Genomic DNA, 19995 nt, shown 5'->3' on the forward strand with positions numbered 1-19995 from the left:
AGATTCAACTGCTTATGAGGTAATTTTTCTTCCACGGAACTTTTCCTTTTTGTGCGTGCTTGAGCGCCACTAAGCGACACTTGCTGAGTCTGAAATTGTTCGCACTCATGGACGCATCACTCTGTGATATGTACATTAAAAAAAAGAATCGTGTAAGCTTTACTGAATTCCCCCCTTAAACTACATTTATAATAACACACTTATCTTACCATTTAAACCAGTTTTGTGTGTTGTGTTTGTTCTTTATCTCGTGTTAACACTACTAAGTTAAGCCTTTTTTACAGTCTACATTGCTTTTCAAGTGGTTTGTGGGTTGTGCCTAGGTGTTCTGACTGAGCTCTCCTTTTATTGCATTTTTATTCTCTCTCTCTCTTCTGGATATGATCCCCAGCCTCTTTCTGTTGTGCTTTTAAACTAAGAGGCTTTTGAGCTGTCTGTCTTTACTGTATATCAGGCCTTGGAAGCTCCTTCCAGTCTCATATTCTATAAACCTAGACCTAAAAGCTCTTCCCAGTCTTATCTTCTGTGCTCATCTTACTGGTTACTGACAGAAGAAACTGGGAAAGCCCTCACATTAGACTGTTAGTGTACTTTGAAATTGCCTTAAAAATGTGTGTGTTTCTCATTGCTGGCTTGCCTACCTTTGAATCACTTTGTAATTGCTTGTACCTATTTGCTAGTTTTGTTCCTGGTACCTTATTCACTTGTTGGCATATTTTTTTTCTGATATCTTTTCACTTGTTGTAAGATTTGCTGCTGGTACCTTTTCACTTGAGGCTAACTGAAGTGTGGTTTTATAAGAAGACTGAGACTGCAATTTCCAAGTGGGCTGTCCAAGATGGAAAATGCACAGGGAGGCTTAAAGTGAGAATTACTTGTAGCTAGTTTTTTTTATTATTTGTTTTGGATACTTGTTTCATTTTTGGCTAAGAATATTATGTTTTTGCATTAAAAAGACTGAACCTGCAATTTTAGTGGCAGTAGAAAGATAACCTGGTCTGTCTTGAGTTGCGAAACATGCAGGAAAAATTTAAGTGAGATTTTTTCATCAGCCAGAGGGTCTTTTAGTGACTTAGTTGTTTGATATTAATCTGCACTTGAGAGTTACTTTTGCTGTGGTTTTACATTAAGAAGTTCTAGGATCACCCATTTTGTGGCAGAAGGTGTTAATCTGGTCTCTGTTAATTGGGACTCACTCCAGGGAGCTCAACGTGTAGTATTTATTGGCCAGAGGGCATGAGACCTAGTTTTCAAATTTTTGTCTGCCTGCTGTAAATTAGTCAAGTTTTTGCATAGCTGTTCATTGTACTGAGGCGTTTAGCTGTAACCAGTATAGTAGCAAACCTATAAACCTAGTACTTTGGACTTTAACCTGTAACACAGGCTTTGGCTGGAGATAACTCAGGGCAGCTAGTTAACATATCAAACAGCACTAATATGAGATTATAGTACTATCTAACATTGGGTGACCCTCTATAAAACCAAGTCCCTAAACCATAATAGCCCAACCCTAATACAGGTCCTGACAACATAGATATGCAATTTCCTAATCTCTCTGTGGACAGCTTGGTAGATATGGACATTCTGAGACAATGTAGCAATTGACTCATACTCACACAACCTTTTAATCCTTAAAGAAACTAACACAGTATGCGAGGAATGTACATACATAACTTTCTTGGTGGAAAAACATCTCACAAATAGATTGTCAAGAAATCTCACACTACATTATTCACACATGCCACTCACCACACACATATAGATCTTCTTATGCTGAGGTACTTAAAAGAAAAGAAACCTTCCCAAACCTCAAAGACCTCCTAAGCCATCAAATGGCAGCACCTACCCTCATCAACTAATAAAGCACACACCAAATGCAACACCTGACACCACACATAAGCCTACACCCAATGATCCACCAAGAATAAAGCCCATAAGGCAGGCAAGCACTTTACCTAGTACTGTTGTCATAGTGGATTCTGTTGTATGACACAAGTATGCCCCTTCTCAGGCATGACAAGGAGAAGATAATGGTTAGTTGTCTATCTGGAGCTAAGATCTGTAATATCATGCATACACTCAAGTTACTGAACCACACGTACCAATATAATTCTATTATAGTCCATGCCAGTGTAAATGTCCTAAGGTATACCTCAGTGGACTTTATAAAAAGAAAAATTATTGATCTCTCTCAATGTATGTGACAGACAGGGATATGCCTTGCATTAAACAGCATTCTACCTTCACCAAGAATAACACCACAGTATGAACAGAAAATGATTGATTTTAATAATTGGCTTAGTTTCTGGTTGTCTCCCCAGGGTATCCAAAATCTGTCAGCATAGGAGGTCATGGTTAACAGACCCTGTTGCTTTGCCAGGGATGGTCTGCATCTGCCCCCCCCCCCCCCCCGCTTTCAGATATTGGTTAAAAACTTTATTCAGACCCTTATAGGCTTTTTGGCAATGTTGAAATGAAAAAAAACTACCAACACAGCAAACAAAAAAAAAAAAACCTCAAAGCAACCTTAAAGTGCTATTGCTCAATGCTAGGAGCCTAAGCAAGAAAGTGTACACGCTACATGCTCTCCTCTTTTGGGAAAATGTAGACATCTGTGCTGTTACCAAGAAGTAGTTTTAAACTGCAGAGAAAGTACTACTGCAGTGCAAGGCTGCAATGCTTTCCACACATTTAGACCAACAGCAGCACACAAAGGGGCTAAAGGTAGAGGTGCCTCAATTTTCATTATCAACAAATAAAACTCCAAGCTGGTTAAACAGAATAATGTCCTGGAACTCATCCATGTCAAAGTGTCCATAGACATGGTTACTTACTATGTCCTGGCCAACTAAGGTCAATATATATGACCCACAAAGTTCACAACCCTTACATGGACCAACTAGAAGAACTCACCATCCAACCAAATATCCTGTTCATTGGATACTTTAAATAGCCCCTCTATAGACTGGGCAACATACACTGCCTCTAACTCACATGCACAATGTTACCTGAACTTTACCTTGAACCAGATAGTACAGTCTCCAACCAGATGATCAAACATATTGGACCTAGTACTCACCAACGTGGGACAGCTCCCACCTCCCCCCAGTGTCACGTCCTTATTGGTGAGGTTGGACCATAAAGCTGTCTCCCTCAAAATAAGTCAACCCAGAAAACTCAACTAAACCTGTGACAGTCAGAAACAATTCTAAAGAGATCTACACACTATTATGTGACAGTTAGTCAAAAGTCATGGCCCCCAGGAACACAGCCACCCATGCAGAATTATTCAGACAAATCCTGTTTAAATATGCAACTGGCTGCATTGAGACTGCCATACGTACTAGAAGTAAGCCCAGATCTAACACCTAAAACAAACCGCACTGTTTGGATCCATGCTTTAACAGGGTATATAACAAAAGAAAAATAGTTATTGTCAGAATCAGAAAGAGGAATTCTCAGAAAAGAAAGTTCTCTGATTCAAATACAAAAAACTAAGAGGTCTAATAAAGTCCAAAAAGGTCATTTACAAGGTCAGGATAATCTCCCTGGCTAAGCACAATCACAAGGCCTTCTTCAGCTATGCCTATGTTAGGAACATTAAAGGTAACACTCAACAATGTGCAGAAATGGTGGTAAATGACACAGCCTTCATTTAACAGGATGACATAGCGAATCTACTGGCTGATAAATTTTTAATTTCACTCCCACTCATTCCCACTACCCACTTTGAGAAATCTCTTTATCTTGAGAAATGTAAGATGTGTGTCTTCTTTCTTTAAATTATTTTGCCAGTAGTATGTTGTTCATATAGTATAGTTTGCTATGCACTAGACAGCTTCAATAACCATGTGATGAAGGGTATTCAGAAAATGGTGTGAAAGAGTAAATTAAACCAGAAAATAGGGACATACTTCCAAAAATAGTGACATCCTGCAGGGGTAAATCTGACCTTAACATGGAAACATTCCTCCAACAAAGAGACAGTTGAGAGGTTTGCTGTAATGTCTGGCTTCACTGGCTGACTGTAATCTTCATAAAGTGTGGAAGATGGCTTAAAGGATTTAGGAGCTGTTACCAAGCTGTTTTCTGTGGTCCAGTCATACAAGGTTTGATTCTCTTAGCCTCCACTGCCCTGCCTAACTGCCACTCTGAGCAAGTCACCTAACCAGACACTGCTCATGGGCTGTTGAGTCTGAAAAAGATCCAAGGAGATCAGTGTTCTATCCTAAACAACAAGCACAAACAAATATGTTTACCACAAACCAGACATTTTGAAGGCATAGAGCAAAATTAGGGACAGTTGAGAGGCATGGGAGGGGGGAGGGGATTCCAGTGCTCTGTACTGTATGTGTTGTTTTCATTCAATGAGGCATCTAAAGTGCACTCATTCAACAAAATTGCTGTGATTGATGGACACGTGTATGTGTGTGTGTGTGTGTGTGTGTGTGTGTGTGTGTGTGTGTGCATGTGTACGAGTGTGTGTGTGTGTGTGTGTGTGTGTGTGTGTGTGTGTGTGTGTGTGTGTGTGTGTGTGTGTGTGTGTGTGTGTGTGTGTGTGTGTGTGTGTGTGTGTGTGCCTGTGCGCATGTGTGTGTGTGTGTGTGTGTGTGTGTGTTTGTGCGTGTTTGTGTGTGGACATTAAATACTTATATAACTGATAATTTAGATGTAAAAAAAGTCCTCTAAGAACAATTACAAAAAGAACATTAGGCAGAGAAATTATTTTACATCAAGAATATAAAAAGTGTATACTAATAAAACATGCAAAACAATTTATCAGACTGACTATTATTTAAGAGCAATAATGCTGTCCAGCTTTGGCATTATTAGGGAAATAGGATAACATACATAAGCGTTGAGACAGTTTGTGTACATCAGCCCTCAGAACACCCCTGGATCCCTGGATGGTCCACTATTTCCCTGATAATGCCCACCCTGCAAACATGGGAGGGCTGTGGCTGACAAAGTTCGCAGATGACTGCAAACTAGGCACCATAGTCGATACACCAGCAGACACACACATCCTACAAAAAGGCCTCACTGAAACGGACAACTGGTGCCATAGTCACGGCCTTAAACTAAATGCCAAAAAATGTATAGTCATCCCTTTTGGAAAAAAAAAAGTACCCCCAAATTATCACATAGACAGCAACCCACTGAGTACGGAAAAAGTAATCAGAGACCTAGGGACCCAAGTAGACAGCGACCTCTCATTTGACACCCACGTTGCCAAAGTGGTTAGAAAAACATTCTACCTTGCACACCTCATCATGAAGGGATTCACATCCAGATCCAAGGATGTCATTGTACCCCTATATTCCTCCCTCATCAGACCCATGATTGAGTACAATGCCCCATTTGGTATGTACCTCACCCGGCATTTGCAACAGCTGGAGAGACCACAAAAGTACCTCACCAAAAGGATCAATGGTCTCCAACATATGTCTTATTCTGCCAGACTAAAGAAACTTCAGCTCTATTCAGTAGCATACCGCCTGCTCAGAGGTGATCTCTGCCTGACGTACAAGGCCATGTCCAATCAGGATCTGATGGACATGCTCCACCTCAAAAAATCCAAATCCATCAGGACCACGAGAGCTAAAGACTTAAGCCTCGGCACAAGTATGAATAGGACATGCTGGAGGGATAGATTCATAACCCAGAGGCTTCCCATGCTTTGGAACAGGATCCCAGTTCGTATTAGGCAGAGCCCCTCACTGACTCTCTTCAAGAGAAATCTTGATGAGTGGATGGGAGATCGTAAGTTTACCCCAGGGGTCACATCTGTGTCACTGCTAGACAGGGGCACAGTAAACTAATTCTATTATATAAGGGGACCTTCATTGTGTCAATACTAGACAGAGACACAGTATTCTAGATTTATTCTGTACATTTTTGTACCATTTCATGGGGTGGCAAAAGCCACATCACTATGGCTAGGCTTACAAATGCCCCAGGGCAGATAGCCTAGTACTATACTATGAAACTATGAAACTATCTGCAACAATCTGCTGACAAATCTGCATATCTTCACATCCTATCCCAAGCAGGAAGGCATCATGTTGCCTAAAAGCATCAACAATGACCTGATTCTCAGGATCAGTGAAGGGTGTTTTTTGAGGATTGTGATGCCTGGGTGGCATAGTCCTAGGTGCCCTAAAACACAACAGAAGGATAATATACATAAGTACCACATAACTACAAAATAACTGTTTCCAGATAAAACAGAAAAGGTAGCATTTCAGTATTACCCACTGGAGAAACATAAAACAGTCTAGAGGTTTGAAATACAAACAGGTTGATTGCAAAAAAAGAGAGTAACAACAGAAACATGTCCTTGTTTGCTCCCCTCCCCGAAAGAAGAGGCACATTTTGCTAACAAACCATCTTTGAAATGCTAAAACTGCTATCAAATGAAGTGTCACTAAAACATGGCTACAGTTTTAACACCGAACATTCCATTTTAAGGTATTGGCAATCATATATACCCATGAAATCCCCTGACATGCTCACTCCATCAGCAATATATATATATATATATATATATATATATATATATATTAAACTGTTACACAGATTTTTCTTAATTACATTCCAGCATATGCAGTATGTAGCTGATATAATGCAAGCATACATTGTCAAGTTCAGTAATCCTCTGTACAGATATATCCCAAAGTAATAGCCTCTTTTCTGTGTTCTCCACATAAACAAGTCTCCTCACCTTCAGTTTCCCTAGCTACATGGTTGCCTTTTCATGGTGCAGATTCAAGGCTGTCTTCATGGTAAAGATCCATATTAGGTGTGACCTCAATAGACTTGCTGAATCTCACATACTTGGTTCCATATATCACATGTAAACATAGTACAGGCTCTCCCTCAGTGTTTGTTGCTAATGGATTGCAACTGTGAATGACTACTGGTTGGGAGAAGGAAAATACAACAGCGCTGCAGGTTGCCCTACAACCAGTGGGTGTGTCAGGTTAGGCTTACAGAGCATTAGATGTTATTTTGTCAAGGTTAGAAATGTAAATAAGCAATACACAGTTCACAGGTTCTGTTAATTAACATCCCCCCCTTCATTTGTTGGTAGATGATTTTGCAGTTGGTTGTAAGTAAAATAATTTCAGCTCCTTGCTGCAAAGCTGTTTGTGTGGCAAATGGGATAAAACACCCTTCTTGTGTTCCAAAGGTTCATTGCAGTGAGAGTTCAAATCCAGACCTATATAGAAGTATCTCTTGTGTACTAACAAACATTTTATTGTGTTCATTTCATAGCTTGCTTTATTTAACTTGAACTACTTTTCCCTTTTAGTTATGTTTTAGTGGCCTGCAGCAAACGTGTTTCTGTGGCAAAGAGGGATAAGGCACCCTTCCTGTGTTCTGAAGGTTCATTAGAGTGAAAATTGAAATCCAGATCCATGTAAAAATATTTAATGTGTATTAGCATGTTTTAGTGTGTATGTCAGATTGCTTTTTTTTTTTTCATTTCAACTCATTGTCCTTTTTTTTCTTTTCTGTCTTCCTTTCTTTTTTTTTTTTTTTGGACCAGTGTTTGTGTGATGCACAGCTTGGTGCAAACACAGGAAACAGAGAAAAATGAACGCCAGGTTTGGCTGTGTTTATCTTCTTTGTGAGAAGTGTGGCAGTGCACAAGCTGGGCTAGTGGGCCACCCAGGAAGCAGACAGAACACCCAGAGAACACCTGCAAACAGGGTGTCTATAAAAGGGCAAAGGTAAAAAACAATACATTGTTGCAATTTCTGTATTTCATCCTACAAGTGCACTTAGTGGTGTTGCACAGCATTGCATGATGGTTAGCAGGGTTCCCAGCAGCTGCAGCAATCGAACACCTGCAGACAGGACTCAGACAACCAATAATTGAAACCGGATACATTCTATTAATACTGTTCGACACGCCACAAATCTAGTAGGCATCGGCAGTTAATACAGAGACCTTAAGAATGATTTGTAAATTAGGAAATTTTATGTAACTGGTCATGTGGCAGCAGGTGTAAGTGTAGGGCTGCAGGAAGGATGGCCCTGGGTTAAAGTACTATGGGTGCAACCTATTTTTACTGTTGTGACAGTGCAGTTTATAGCAAAGAACTGAAAAAATAGATTGTTATTTCAACATTCTTGTTGCAACAGATGCAAGTGTAGACATGCCATACACATGGTTCTGGGTTCTAATACAGGATATTCTAGAGATTTTTAGTCTTTATTTACTTCCCATTATATTCACTCTCACTTATAACACTTTATATATTGGATCTGATATTGATTATATGTATGAGGGATGAGACATCATTACTGTGTTTTTAGACGTATGACTGAGGGTATACTGTCTACTATATTTCTGTAACTATAATTCTGCTATCTGGACTTGCATGGCCTCCACAATTAACTGAGACACATGCACAACTAGATCTATATCCAATAACCTTGTCAGATCACACACATACATGTGTAACAGTTCAAACTGTCACCTGTATTTATGTATGATTCCTGACTGTGTATAGGAAACATTTTTTCTGTTGCAAAGATGGAAAATCAATACTGTAGAAAAAATGTTTTGTCTCGTATGCCTAGGTTTGAATTCCACACTGTAAAAGTAAATTTTCCTCTGTGTATAAAGACAGAAAATATATCAAGTCATTACATTTATGCCCCCAGTGCATGTATGCATAGTTAACTCACATAAAAGTTACCTTCCAGTTTCCAAAATATATTTCCAGGCTACATCAGAACACCCCCCAAATCTAAGGCCAAGTGTCAGAGTAGCCTTCCAATTTCAATTATTCAATTCCTCCCTGCTTAGCACTGCTGTACTCCCCTTAGCATTATGCAAACATGGTTGGCATCTTTACTTGGGTTTGCACACTACCAGTAAACGTGATAACTGGAATTGGAGGGAAACCATCTGCTTCTGCTGCTCTAGTTTGGCTGGTAGACATGGATGGCATTGGAAAGGTGCACACTTTAGGGCATAGAGGTGGGGTGTCCAGGAGTCCAACATATTTATCAGAATCCTGGTAAAGCACCACAGCCAAAAGCTTCTGCAGGGAGACTATTCTGGCTCCCAGTACAAGTCCGAGGCATGGAATAGTTTGGTCCAGGCTGTATTTAGTACCACTGGTATCCCACACACTGAAGAGCAATGTAGGCATCATTTTAATGACCTATGCAGGAGAAAAAAGGATACTCTCAACCATCGATTGCAGAAATTTGTGACTGTGGATATCCCACAGCTGTGTAATATGACAATAAGAGACTACTTGTAAGAGTTAGAAAGCTAAATATAGGCACGACTGGTATTCATAATGCTCTCCTATTCTTTTCTGTTCTTTCCCAGGCTCCCTCCAAACATGAGTTCAGTTGACAGGCTCATGTTACTTAACTGGAGAGACTGAGGGAAGAAAGTGGTATGTATGCAGCAGAAGAGTGTTACTGTAACATTAAAAGTTAAAGATAGCTTTTTTGGTCTTTATAGAGTTGTATCAAATTGAGCACGCATATCCCAACTGTGAAAGCAAGCACGCACTCATTAACCTGTAGCACAAACCAGTTGTAAGAGACCAATATTAGACTATAGTCAGTGGTTGTGGGTTCAAATACCATGATTCCCAGCTGTACAAAACTGTTATTTCTTTAATAATATTTACATTAAATTAAAAACTATATACCAGTGGCACAAATACCCTGCTGTAAACTGTAATCTGTGTAACTGAAACATGCATATGTGCAACATATGCACATTTCAAGGATTACTTCCTGCAATCTATAGCATAGTGTGTATCTGTTAGGACATTTACTTAAATGTAATACTTAAGATATAAGAGTTGTATAATAATATGATGATAATAATTTTATCTCCTTTTTTTCTCTCATCTCAACCCTTACCTCTAGTTTTTTTATTTTCTATTATCTGTCATCAAAATGTCTCCATGTCTTCCATGTGTATCACATAACTAAATGCTACACAGCACAATGAGGTAAGCCAGCCCCACTGCATCAGCCTGCCTCCACTCCACTGGCTCCAGCGCTGATACCCGTCATATCTGGGAACCAACCTGGCAGCAATGGCTTTGCAACCCCTGCACTACCTGTTTCCTCAGGTAGTACTGCCCTGGAAGATGGTGCAGTGGTACCCTCCAGGAGCAGTGATGGAGGTATTGATATCTTCACCCACAGGGAGTTGCCAGGGATGGTGCATAGGATCATGCACCACACCATTGGTGTTCACCTACACTGGATGGAGAGGCTGCTTTCTCTCTCTCATGGTCCATAGGAGGAGAAGGCATCAAGCACTCCAGCCATCAGCACAGTAAGAGGACAGTGATGAGAGACCAGTGGTTGAGGACTCAATTCTCATTGTCTACAAGCTTGATGTCCATGAGCCTGCGTTGTCCTCTCCATCAGCCCAATCATAATGTCCTCCAACCTTTTGTGTCCATCACTGTCCCTGTCTCTTGTCTTGTCTGTTTGCATTTGCTTACTCACCTATACAACTTACGTGATACCTACATCCCTTACCCAGCAGTCCTCTCTTACTGAATTAAAAAAAAATGGGCAAATACCCCCCCCCTCCAAAATCATCCCTTAAATTGCTCTCCATTTCACACACCTGTCTTCTTGACACACTTGATTTGGTCTAATTGGTTATAAACATGATTGTGTTGTCACCCTTCTTTCTGGAGGTGACAGTCCAAATTTAGTTAATATTCTGCATGCCTTTTTAATTTACACTGTTAAAGAAATGGATAGCTATGGTTCTTTCCTACCTCCCTCCCTCCTGCTCATTCCTGTATTGCTTTTCCATTGTTCTTCCCCCTGCTTGCTCCCCATTTCACCACTTTCCTATCTGCCCAATTTTAACACCCATAATCTGGTCAAAAAATAGAATCACACACAACACACATATGTAGCAGAAAATGTAATGGATCCCTGAACTTTTTGGTCACTATGTTTGCGTGGAGTTTTGCATCACACACCAATGCGCAGTGAAAGTAAGTGGTAGTACAATCCTGCAGTTATCCCCCTGTAATGCCGCTTAACCCTGCTCTGCTATGCCAACACACAGCAACACATGTACTATACAGAATTCATGTCATTGCATTATGACTGTTTATTTAAAAGTCTTTAAAAGTATTAGATACACCTGAGTTTGAACCAGTATCATCTGGGCTCAAAAAAGAAATATGTTCATAGGTTAGGTTAGTACTTAGGCTACTAGGGCTACATGAGCCCATTTAGCCCTATCAAATTATCTCTATCTGATTTCAACCTGTGTACCTTGTGTTTGTACGGCAAACACCTTAACCATTAGGCCACACTCCCATGTTAATGTGTTTACACCTGCTGCCACAGAGTCAGTTAAGCAGCAGGTGGAATTCATAGACTCAATACTAACTCTCAGACTTTTTGCAATGTGACTCACATTTGAGCACTGCTTAACTACACCTAAACTTGTAAAGTATTTAAAATGTGTATCTTGTATGTGCAAACACTTTGCCAACTGTCATGAAAACCTGCTGTTCATTGCGTTATGGAAAAATAAATATTATTATATATTACTGCTGTTTACTGCCCATTTCCTGTCTATGACATGAAATTACATGTAGAGACCTAGCAAACTGAAGGCCCTATCAAACAATATTTCACATATTTACAATACAGCCATGTGGTGCCTCCCCCCAAGCACAGCAACCCTGGTGTCTCAGTACTTTTTCCGCATATCACCTACACTACAGGCATTACTATCAAATGTGTTATATGCAATGCACATCAATCTGGTAACATGCAGAACTAGAACTATTGACCCTAAAGCCTAAAAAGCCTTATCTGCAAGGCTTGTGAAGGGATCAGCATGGATCTTATCCACAGGGACATAGGTGACCAGTAACACACTTGACCCGACCCATTTTGGTTTTCTCAAGGGTAGGTCTTGCTTATTAAATATTGTGGACTTCTTTGATAATGACTCCAAAGACCTGGATGAAGGATAACAGGATATACCACTATGTTGATTTGTCCAATGTCTTTGACAATATCCCCCCATTCAGGTATCATAGAGAAACTCTGCCATATGGGGATTAACCATACACTATTAGATGGATAGTAAACTGGCTCACCAACAGAATACATACAATCAAAGCTGGGGGCTGCACCTCCACCACCAGACCACTTACCAGTATAATATCACAAGGATCTGTGCTGGGTCCTCAGCTGTTTGGAAATTATTTCTCTGAAGTCCAGGAAAAGGTAGCTAGCCTGTGGCTTACCAAGTTTTCAGATGACTGTCTAGACGCAGTCATATAGAATCCCCCAACTTCATTAAAATATTAAAGAAGAAGCTGACAGACAAATGATTGCTGCCAAACTCACGGACTGAACCTTAAAGCAAAAGGTACCTCTCCCATTTGGCAATTAAGTACCCCTACTAATTATGATATACTTAGCACCCCTCTAAGCTCAAACACAGCATTGTGAAGCTTGAAAACAAATGTTGATAGCAATCTGCACTTCACTCATATGTGCCCATAGTGGTAAGACACACATTCTACATTGCACACCTCATAAATACAGCTGTCACATCCAAGATCAGGGAGGTTATAGCTCTGCTGTGCTCTGTTCTTATCAGACCACTGAGTACAACACTCCCATCTATCGGTACCTCACCAGATACTTGCAGCAAATGGAGAAAATACAGAGGTTTGTGACTGAGGGAATCCAGGTCCTTCAAAACATGACAAACATGGAAAGACTGAAAGACATGTCACTGTACTCAGTATTATGCAAACTGCTGAGAGGTGACCTATGCCTGGCCTACAGAGAAGTCTCAGACCCTGCCCTACTGAAAATGCTTGATATCTGCAAATCAAATGGGACAAGAATAACTTGCTCCAGGGATCTCAACCTAGCCTGTGACATAAACAGAACAATCGCCACTCTTCTGTAATAGGCTCCCACTGCATTTGAAGCAGTGCTCCTCAATTACCTTATTCAAGCTCAACCTTCAAAACTGGTTGGGTTATTGTAAATTCACCCCTGGGGTTGCACCTATGTTCTTCATGGAAAGGGCCAGTCGGTGCTCATCACAAAATCTGTCTGCTAACAATGACCATCTAACTATGCCTAATAAGACAACTTGCAGTTTTACATGCCTAGGTGTGCAAATGCCCTAGGACCATTAGGCTAGTAACTTCCTAACAACCTATGCAGGCCTCCCAACATCTTCTCTCTAACATGCCTGCTGATGTCATAAGTAATCTGCAGTCTTGTAAAAGTCAAACTTATGCTGTGTTGCTTGTCTAAAGCACTGAGTTTTGTAGTCTGTGTACTTAGGTAGATAGGGGTTCTGTTCTCACTACAATCAACTGGGGGGTGTGCCTGTGTGTGTCTAACTCCATGAGCAGAAGTGTGTATCCTAGAGTTGCTGCTTGTATTTTGATAGTTACACATACCTACACATCCATTTCATGCAGTCCTCACAAAATCTTCTGTCCAACATGCCCTGATGATGTTATACATTATAAGCTGACCTACAATGTTGTAAAAGTCAGACTTGTGCTGTAGTGCTTGCTTAAAATATTGAGTTGTATTGTCTGCATAACTTAGATAAGTAAGGGTTCTGGTTTCACTCAGTCAAGTGTGTGTGTGTGTGTGTGTGTGTGTGTGTGTGTGTGTGTGTGTGTGTCTGTGCCTGTATATGTGTGCTTATGCTCTTACATGGTATTACAGAGAGCCTTTTATACCAGTATGTGGGACACTATTATTACCATATTCTCCTCAACAGAAACTGATGATGTCATCAGCTAATCAGCTAATCAGCTATAATGTGTTGTCTGAAATGCTCCAAGTCAGACTTGAGCTGCAGTGCTTCCCTTAAATACAGATATATGTAGTCTGTGTACATTTAGATAGGTAGGAATTCTTCTCTCACTGCAGTCAACTGTGTATGTGTGTGTGTGTGTGTGTGTGTGTGTGTGTGTGTGTGTGCGTGTGTGTATGTGTGTGTGTGTGTTTGTGTGTATTTGTGTTCCTGCTTGGCATTACAGAGAGCCTTTTATATATCTTTTTATGCATGTAGGATACTGTTATTACCATATTTTCCTCAACAGACACTGCTGATATCATCAGCTATAAACTCTTGCCTGAGACACCCCAATTGAGATTTCAGCTGTAGTGCTTGTCTTATATACAGAGGTCTGTAGTCTGTGTACTTAGAAAGGTAGGGGTTCTATTTTTACTGCAGTAAACTGTGGGTGTGGGTGTGTCTGTTTGTGCTCTTGCTTGACATTACAAAGAACCTTTTATACCAGCATGTGGGACATTGTTATTACCATATTCTTCTCAACACACATTGCTGATGTGATCAGCTATATTATTTGTGGATATGCACTATTCCCACCAGGGCAGGGTCAGAGACTGGTCTGGAGGCCAGGCAGAAGTCACCTCATCCTATATGATACAGATTACAGTGACATGGCTTTCAGTCTATCGACATAGATCCTGGCATAGTTTGTAGGTGCTGTGTTTTCTTGGTCAGAAGCCCCTGTGCTCACTCCAGCTGCTGCATGTGTATGGTGAGGTGTATGCAAAAGAGAGCATTATACTCTATTAGTGTTCTGATGAGGTTCGAGTACAGTGCTGTCATACAATCTTAAGATCTGAATATGATGGTGTGCCTTATGATGTGTACAACATAGGCTTTCAATGCTAGTGTGGACACTTAGTAGTCAGAATTTAGACTGGAATCTACATGTGTTCCCAGTGTTTGTGTCACTGGTTTTCAGCATAGCAGGACTGTTGTCAATGCTGTAATTAGCATGGGAATCCATTTTTCAGAAGCACAAAACAAAGACAAATTTCTCCATTTATTTGTAGACCATGTGGCTTTGTCACCAATCATTTGTATGTGTTAACCCCTTCTGTAGTATGTTGTCATCATAGGTGGCCTTAATGATTGCACCCTGTATGCAAGAATCAGCAATGTGGTAAGGCAAATGCCATATACGTTAGCCTGAACTGTTGAGAAATAGAATCCATAGAGTAAAGGGCCAAGCACAGATCCCTGGGGTTTGCCAATGGTGACAGCTCTACTGGTACATGTTGATTCACCAACTTTCATAGTATGTGTTCTGCCAGTGAGCCAACTGTTTACTCATATATGGACATGAGGTTTAATCCCCAACTGAGAGACTTTCTCAATGATCCCTGAACGGAGTATTGTGTTCAAACCCTATGCCAGTTGAGGATAGCCAGTGTGCATTTTCTTATCTACTGTATATCCAGGCCTATCAGACAGAATCAATGGGCTGTGACAACATCACATATTGCCTATCACATGACTCATCACATACACTTTCCTGACACGGTTTAATACACACTTCACCACACCCTCCACTGACTGTGTTGCTGTGGAAGGGTGTTTTCAACATGCATCCATGTGAGTTGGGGGAACACCACCTAATGCATGCATGTATAGACACATCCTAACTCTCCTCATCTTTGAGGTAGACCAGCATGCCATCATGGACCTTTTCTAAATGGACACTGGTGATATCAAAGCTGTGTGCAACAAATATGTGTGAGCTGTTAATGCTACATCATGTCTGTTACATCTGTTAGATGCTCTTAAAGAGATCATCAAGGACATGCATAATGACATTATCATCCTTTTGAACTTGACAAACCCAAGGCATTTGACACAAATCCACACTGAGGTATTCACTTAACACTGTCAAATGTGGCCATATACACCTATATCACCAATTGGCTAGACCAGTGTATCACATACATGGCATCTAAATAGGTTGACATGTGTGAAGTGACCTATATCTCAGGTCCAATGATCAGGCCTGTACATTAGGGCTGTCAGCAAGGCCCTTTCCTCTCCTTTGCTTAATTAATGGACATCACAGATGACATACACATCTTGTGTCCTAACACGTGCTTGAAGGACTACAGATTGTGGGCAATCATTGACTCCAGCTGTGATATTAGTATAATACAGACAGTATCAACACACACAAAAGATTGTTGCCACAGCCATGACAACACCTGCAATGACAAGAAAACATGGGGGGGGGGGTTTGTTACATCATGAAAACAAACACACAAGCCAAGTATAATGTGGACATCACACCCTATAATCAGACCAATAGATATGTGATCTGTGTCCTGGGGTACCTGGTATGTGGAGCATCCACCAGCATGTGGCCACAGTGCTGACTACTCCCTTGTATGTAACACAAGTACTGATTATGTGAAGGACATCCACATGAGAGGTCAAAATACCTTCATAGCTCCCAGCCTTTATCACATTAATAACCAAGTACAATGCACCCTTCTTCATGTACCTCCCTACACATCTTCACTGATGTGTAAATGAAGTGTACCACCTTTGTCATAGTGAGCTGTCACACAGCTTATTGGCCATACCTAGGTATTGTTTTTGTGGCATAAACATTACTTTCTGATGGTGCGGTGCCCCATCAAGTTGTTATACCTGATGCATTGCATGTGTGTTACCTGTTCTGGTAATGCACACAGTACATACATAGGTGTTGACAACATTAATGGCATGGATCACATTCATGACAGTGTGGTTTGTGCCATATATATATATATATATATATATATATATATATATATATATAGATATATATATATATATATGGGTCTACCTGAGATGGTCGACAGGCCATATGATCAACACTCATTTGATCGACAATTTATTTGGTCGACAGGCAGATTTGCCCACCTCCCCAATGTTGTGCGACCCTGGAGTTGATATATATAGTTAGGGGGGTGGGGGGGAACACCCCCCCCACATTGGGGGGCGTTGGGGGCTATAACATGCCTGTCGACCAAATGACTTGTCGACCAAATGAGTGTCGATCATATGGCCTGTCGACCATCTCATGTAGACCCATATATATATATATATATATATATATATATATATATATATATATATATATATATATATGTATATAATATAAATATATTTATTTATATATATATATATATATATATATATATATATATATATATATATATATATAGAATTAACACCAGTCAGCTAGCGTGTATTGATCATAATGTTGCATACAGGTAATAGCAGTGTCCCTCCAAACACCTCCAGCAGATGTTACAGTGCCAGAACTGTATGCATGATTACCCTCATAGAGTATGGATGTATCATAATAGTTGTTCATGTGTCTGCGCAGAATCATTTCTGATCACTACAAATCACATATGTAATGCCAGAGGCGTGGGATTACTGGTGGTATTATTCCCATATTGTCCATGATTTTGATTGCTTTTAATGTTGTCTATGAACCTTTACCTGTGTCCCACTTGCTGGAGACATCTGCTGACATTGCACTCCTATTCAGGCAAATCAGTTTGCACAGCTTCACAGTATGCACCCTACCCCAATTGTATGTCAGATCCCTGATAGATGTCCCCTGCATTATTCATGTATGGATGATTATTTTGCACAGACATCCTCCTTATTGTACATGGAGTTTATTAAATCCCAACTGTATGATTTGTTAGAGCAAGAGGTTCAATAAAAATCATGCATTTATTTAGAATTTGCAGTATGTGTGTGATTTCCTCTGCTGGTGACCTTTGAGACCCAGCTAATTAATTAGGAAACATCCACCAACCCACCAGCTTAACACTGTGTGTACTGCTCTATACTGTTGTATTCCATTTGACTGTTAAAAAATACAGACAAGTACAAAGAGAATATAGACCGATTCTAGGATATTTCTGATATTTCAAATGATGTCCCTTTGTTCAAAATGCAAAACACTCCATTACAGATCTGTTTTTTTTTAAGTGTTACTTTGGAAAGACTTGCAAATGAGACCCCTGAGAATGAATTGAAACTCATTCTGCTCCCCAGTGCTTGCTGCTTCTTTATGTCCTTCACATCCAGCAGACATGTTTTTGGCTTGTTTCCATTTACTGGTATTTCGTTCTGATGAGAATGGGGTTAGAATGCTGCTGTAAGACAAGGTTCTTCTTTGAACCTAACTACAGCAAGGCAATTAGCCTAGTAAATCATCTTCAGAAACTACTCAAAGTGCCTTTCTTTGAAGTTCAAGCCAGCATCACAAAAGCTCCCAGTGCCTTTCTTTGATGTTCATGTCTTTTCAGTGTAAGATGTCTCTTTTAGCTATGAATAAATTGCTGAAATATGGTATTGCTGTGAAGACAGGACTGAAAGTAGGTTACACAATGCCAGAATGTTTCTGCTAACATAACATTCTGTGCAGACAGTAGTTGTTATATAAATGTGCTTTGCACTTGCTATGATGTAATAACACATATTTCTTATTTGTGTTTGCATATACAGAGTTTAAAACATTAATTAGCACGTGCCTAATGAATGAGTGGACAGGAAAGCTTACAGTGCATCTCTTATGTGACTAAAAACAGATTTTACAAAATAAATGCTTAATTAAGAACTGTATGTGTTTCATAAGAAAATGTCTCTTTTTCTGCACACTGAGCTATGAATTATTGAAATATTTTCGTGTAATAACTAAGATGGAATGCAGCTTTCAAAGCTCATGTTTTGTGGTAGTCATTCTATGTGCAGAAGAGCATACCAGGCTTTGTGAACAAATGAATGAATGCATAAGGGAGGTTCCAGAGTACATTAGCAATACACTGTGAATAACTTTAAGTGGACATGCTATCATTATTTATCATGGCATAATTAAATCTTAGAACTACTTAAATGTTTCAACTTCTCTGCAATGCAGCAATGTATATATTAAATTTATTGTTGATTGTCTGTTAATGCTGGATATTAGACATGGCTCTGAAAGAATATCATTTGTCACATGGCGAGAAAAAATATTGATTATGCATGATGCTTATGTGTGTGAGGACAGGTATACGTGCAGTTTTACAGTAATAGAAATAGAAGATACAAGAATCATTAAGCTGCCCCAGGTGCCTGCAGCAAGAATAAGTGTTTACTTATAAATGCTGAGACTTGTCATGGCTGACTCTACATTTTATAATAGCCTTCAAGCACAGTGCATGGGAAAATTTCCAAATGTGTGGTTATAAACTGCAGGCAGAATTAACTGTCCTTTTTCTTATACAAATAACTACAATGAGCTTCACTTTCAGCAGGTAGAGTATTTTTATCAGTCTAAATAGAGTTTAATGAATTCCTCATGAATATACAAAAGTTTAAACTACTTTCATCTCTCTTCTGAGTTGTTTACATGTAGGATGAACCACTGGCAATTTGAAGATCAGGTAATGATTGCAGACAGACAAAGATTTCACAGCCTCATGTGAGTACCTCCATTACAGATGAACTACAAATAGAACAAAACATACTCACAGAAATGACTTAATTATATTAGTATCATGAGCAGTGTTTATTGAGATGAAACAGGAGTATGATTCATCAGGGGGAGATGGCAAATGAAAATGTGTATGAAAAATATTATCAGCATGGCCAGAATCTGATAGCTATTGGTTATCACAATGCAATGAGTTCTGCAAACAGGGACCATTTAGTACAATGAAAATGTCTCACCTACTCTAACAATGGATCAACTATCTAATCAGCAGTATGCGATGAGTTGCTCCCATCCAACCCTTTGAATGACAGAAAGATTACGCAAAAACTGTGGTATGCTCAATACTTGTGTTCATCTTCCTTTGAGCTGTCAGTGTTTTCAGTCTTATATCCCCATTAATACCAAACATGGCAAAATGAATTAGGACTTGTACAACTTTACCATATATGCACTTGCAATAGTATTTTATTTACTCACAAATATTAAGCAAACCCATATATCGATAGAATGAAGGGGAACATAAAACATACTCAAAGGGGAGAACACCAGATGGCATTAAACACATATAGTTAAAAAAGTCACCAAGCGTTCAGAAGAAAATTGCAGAAGATCTTGTTGACATCTAAATTCTTTCATTTGTATTTAATTC

The sequence above is a fragment of the Protopterus annectens genome, chromosome 2.part1 (assembly GCF_019279795.1).
Source record: "Protopterus annectens isolate FY-2018-M chromosome 2.part1, PAN1.0, whole genome shotgun sequence".
Classification (NCBI taxonomy): domain Eukaryota; kingdom Metazoa; phylum Chordata; order Ceratodontiformes; family Protopteridae; genus Protopterus; species Protopterus annectens.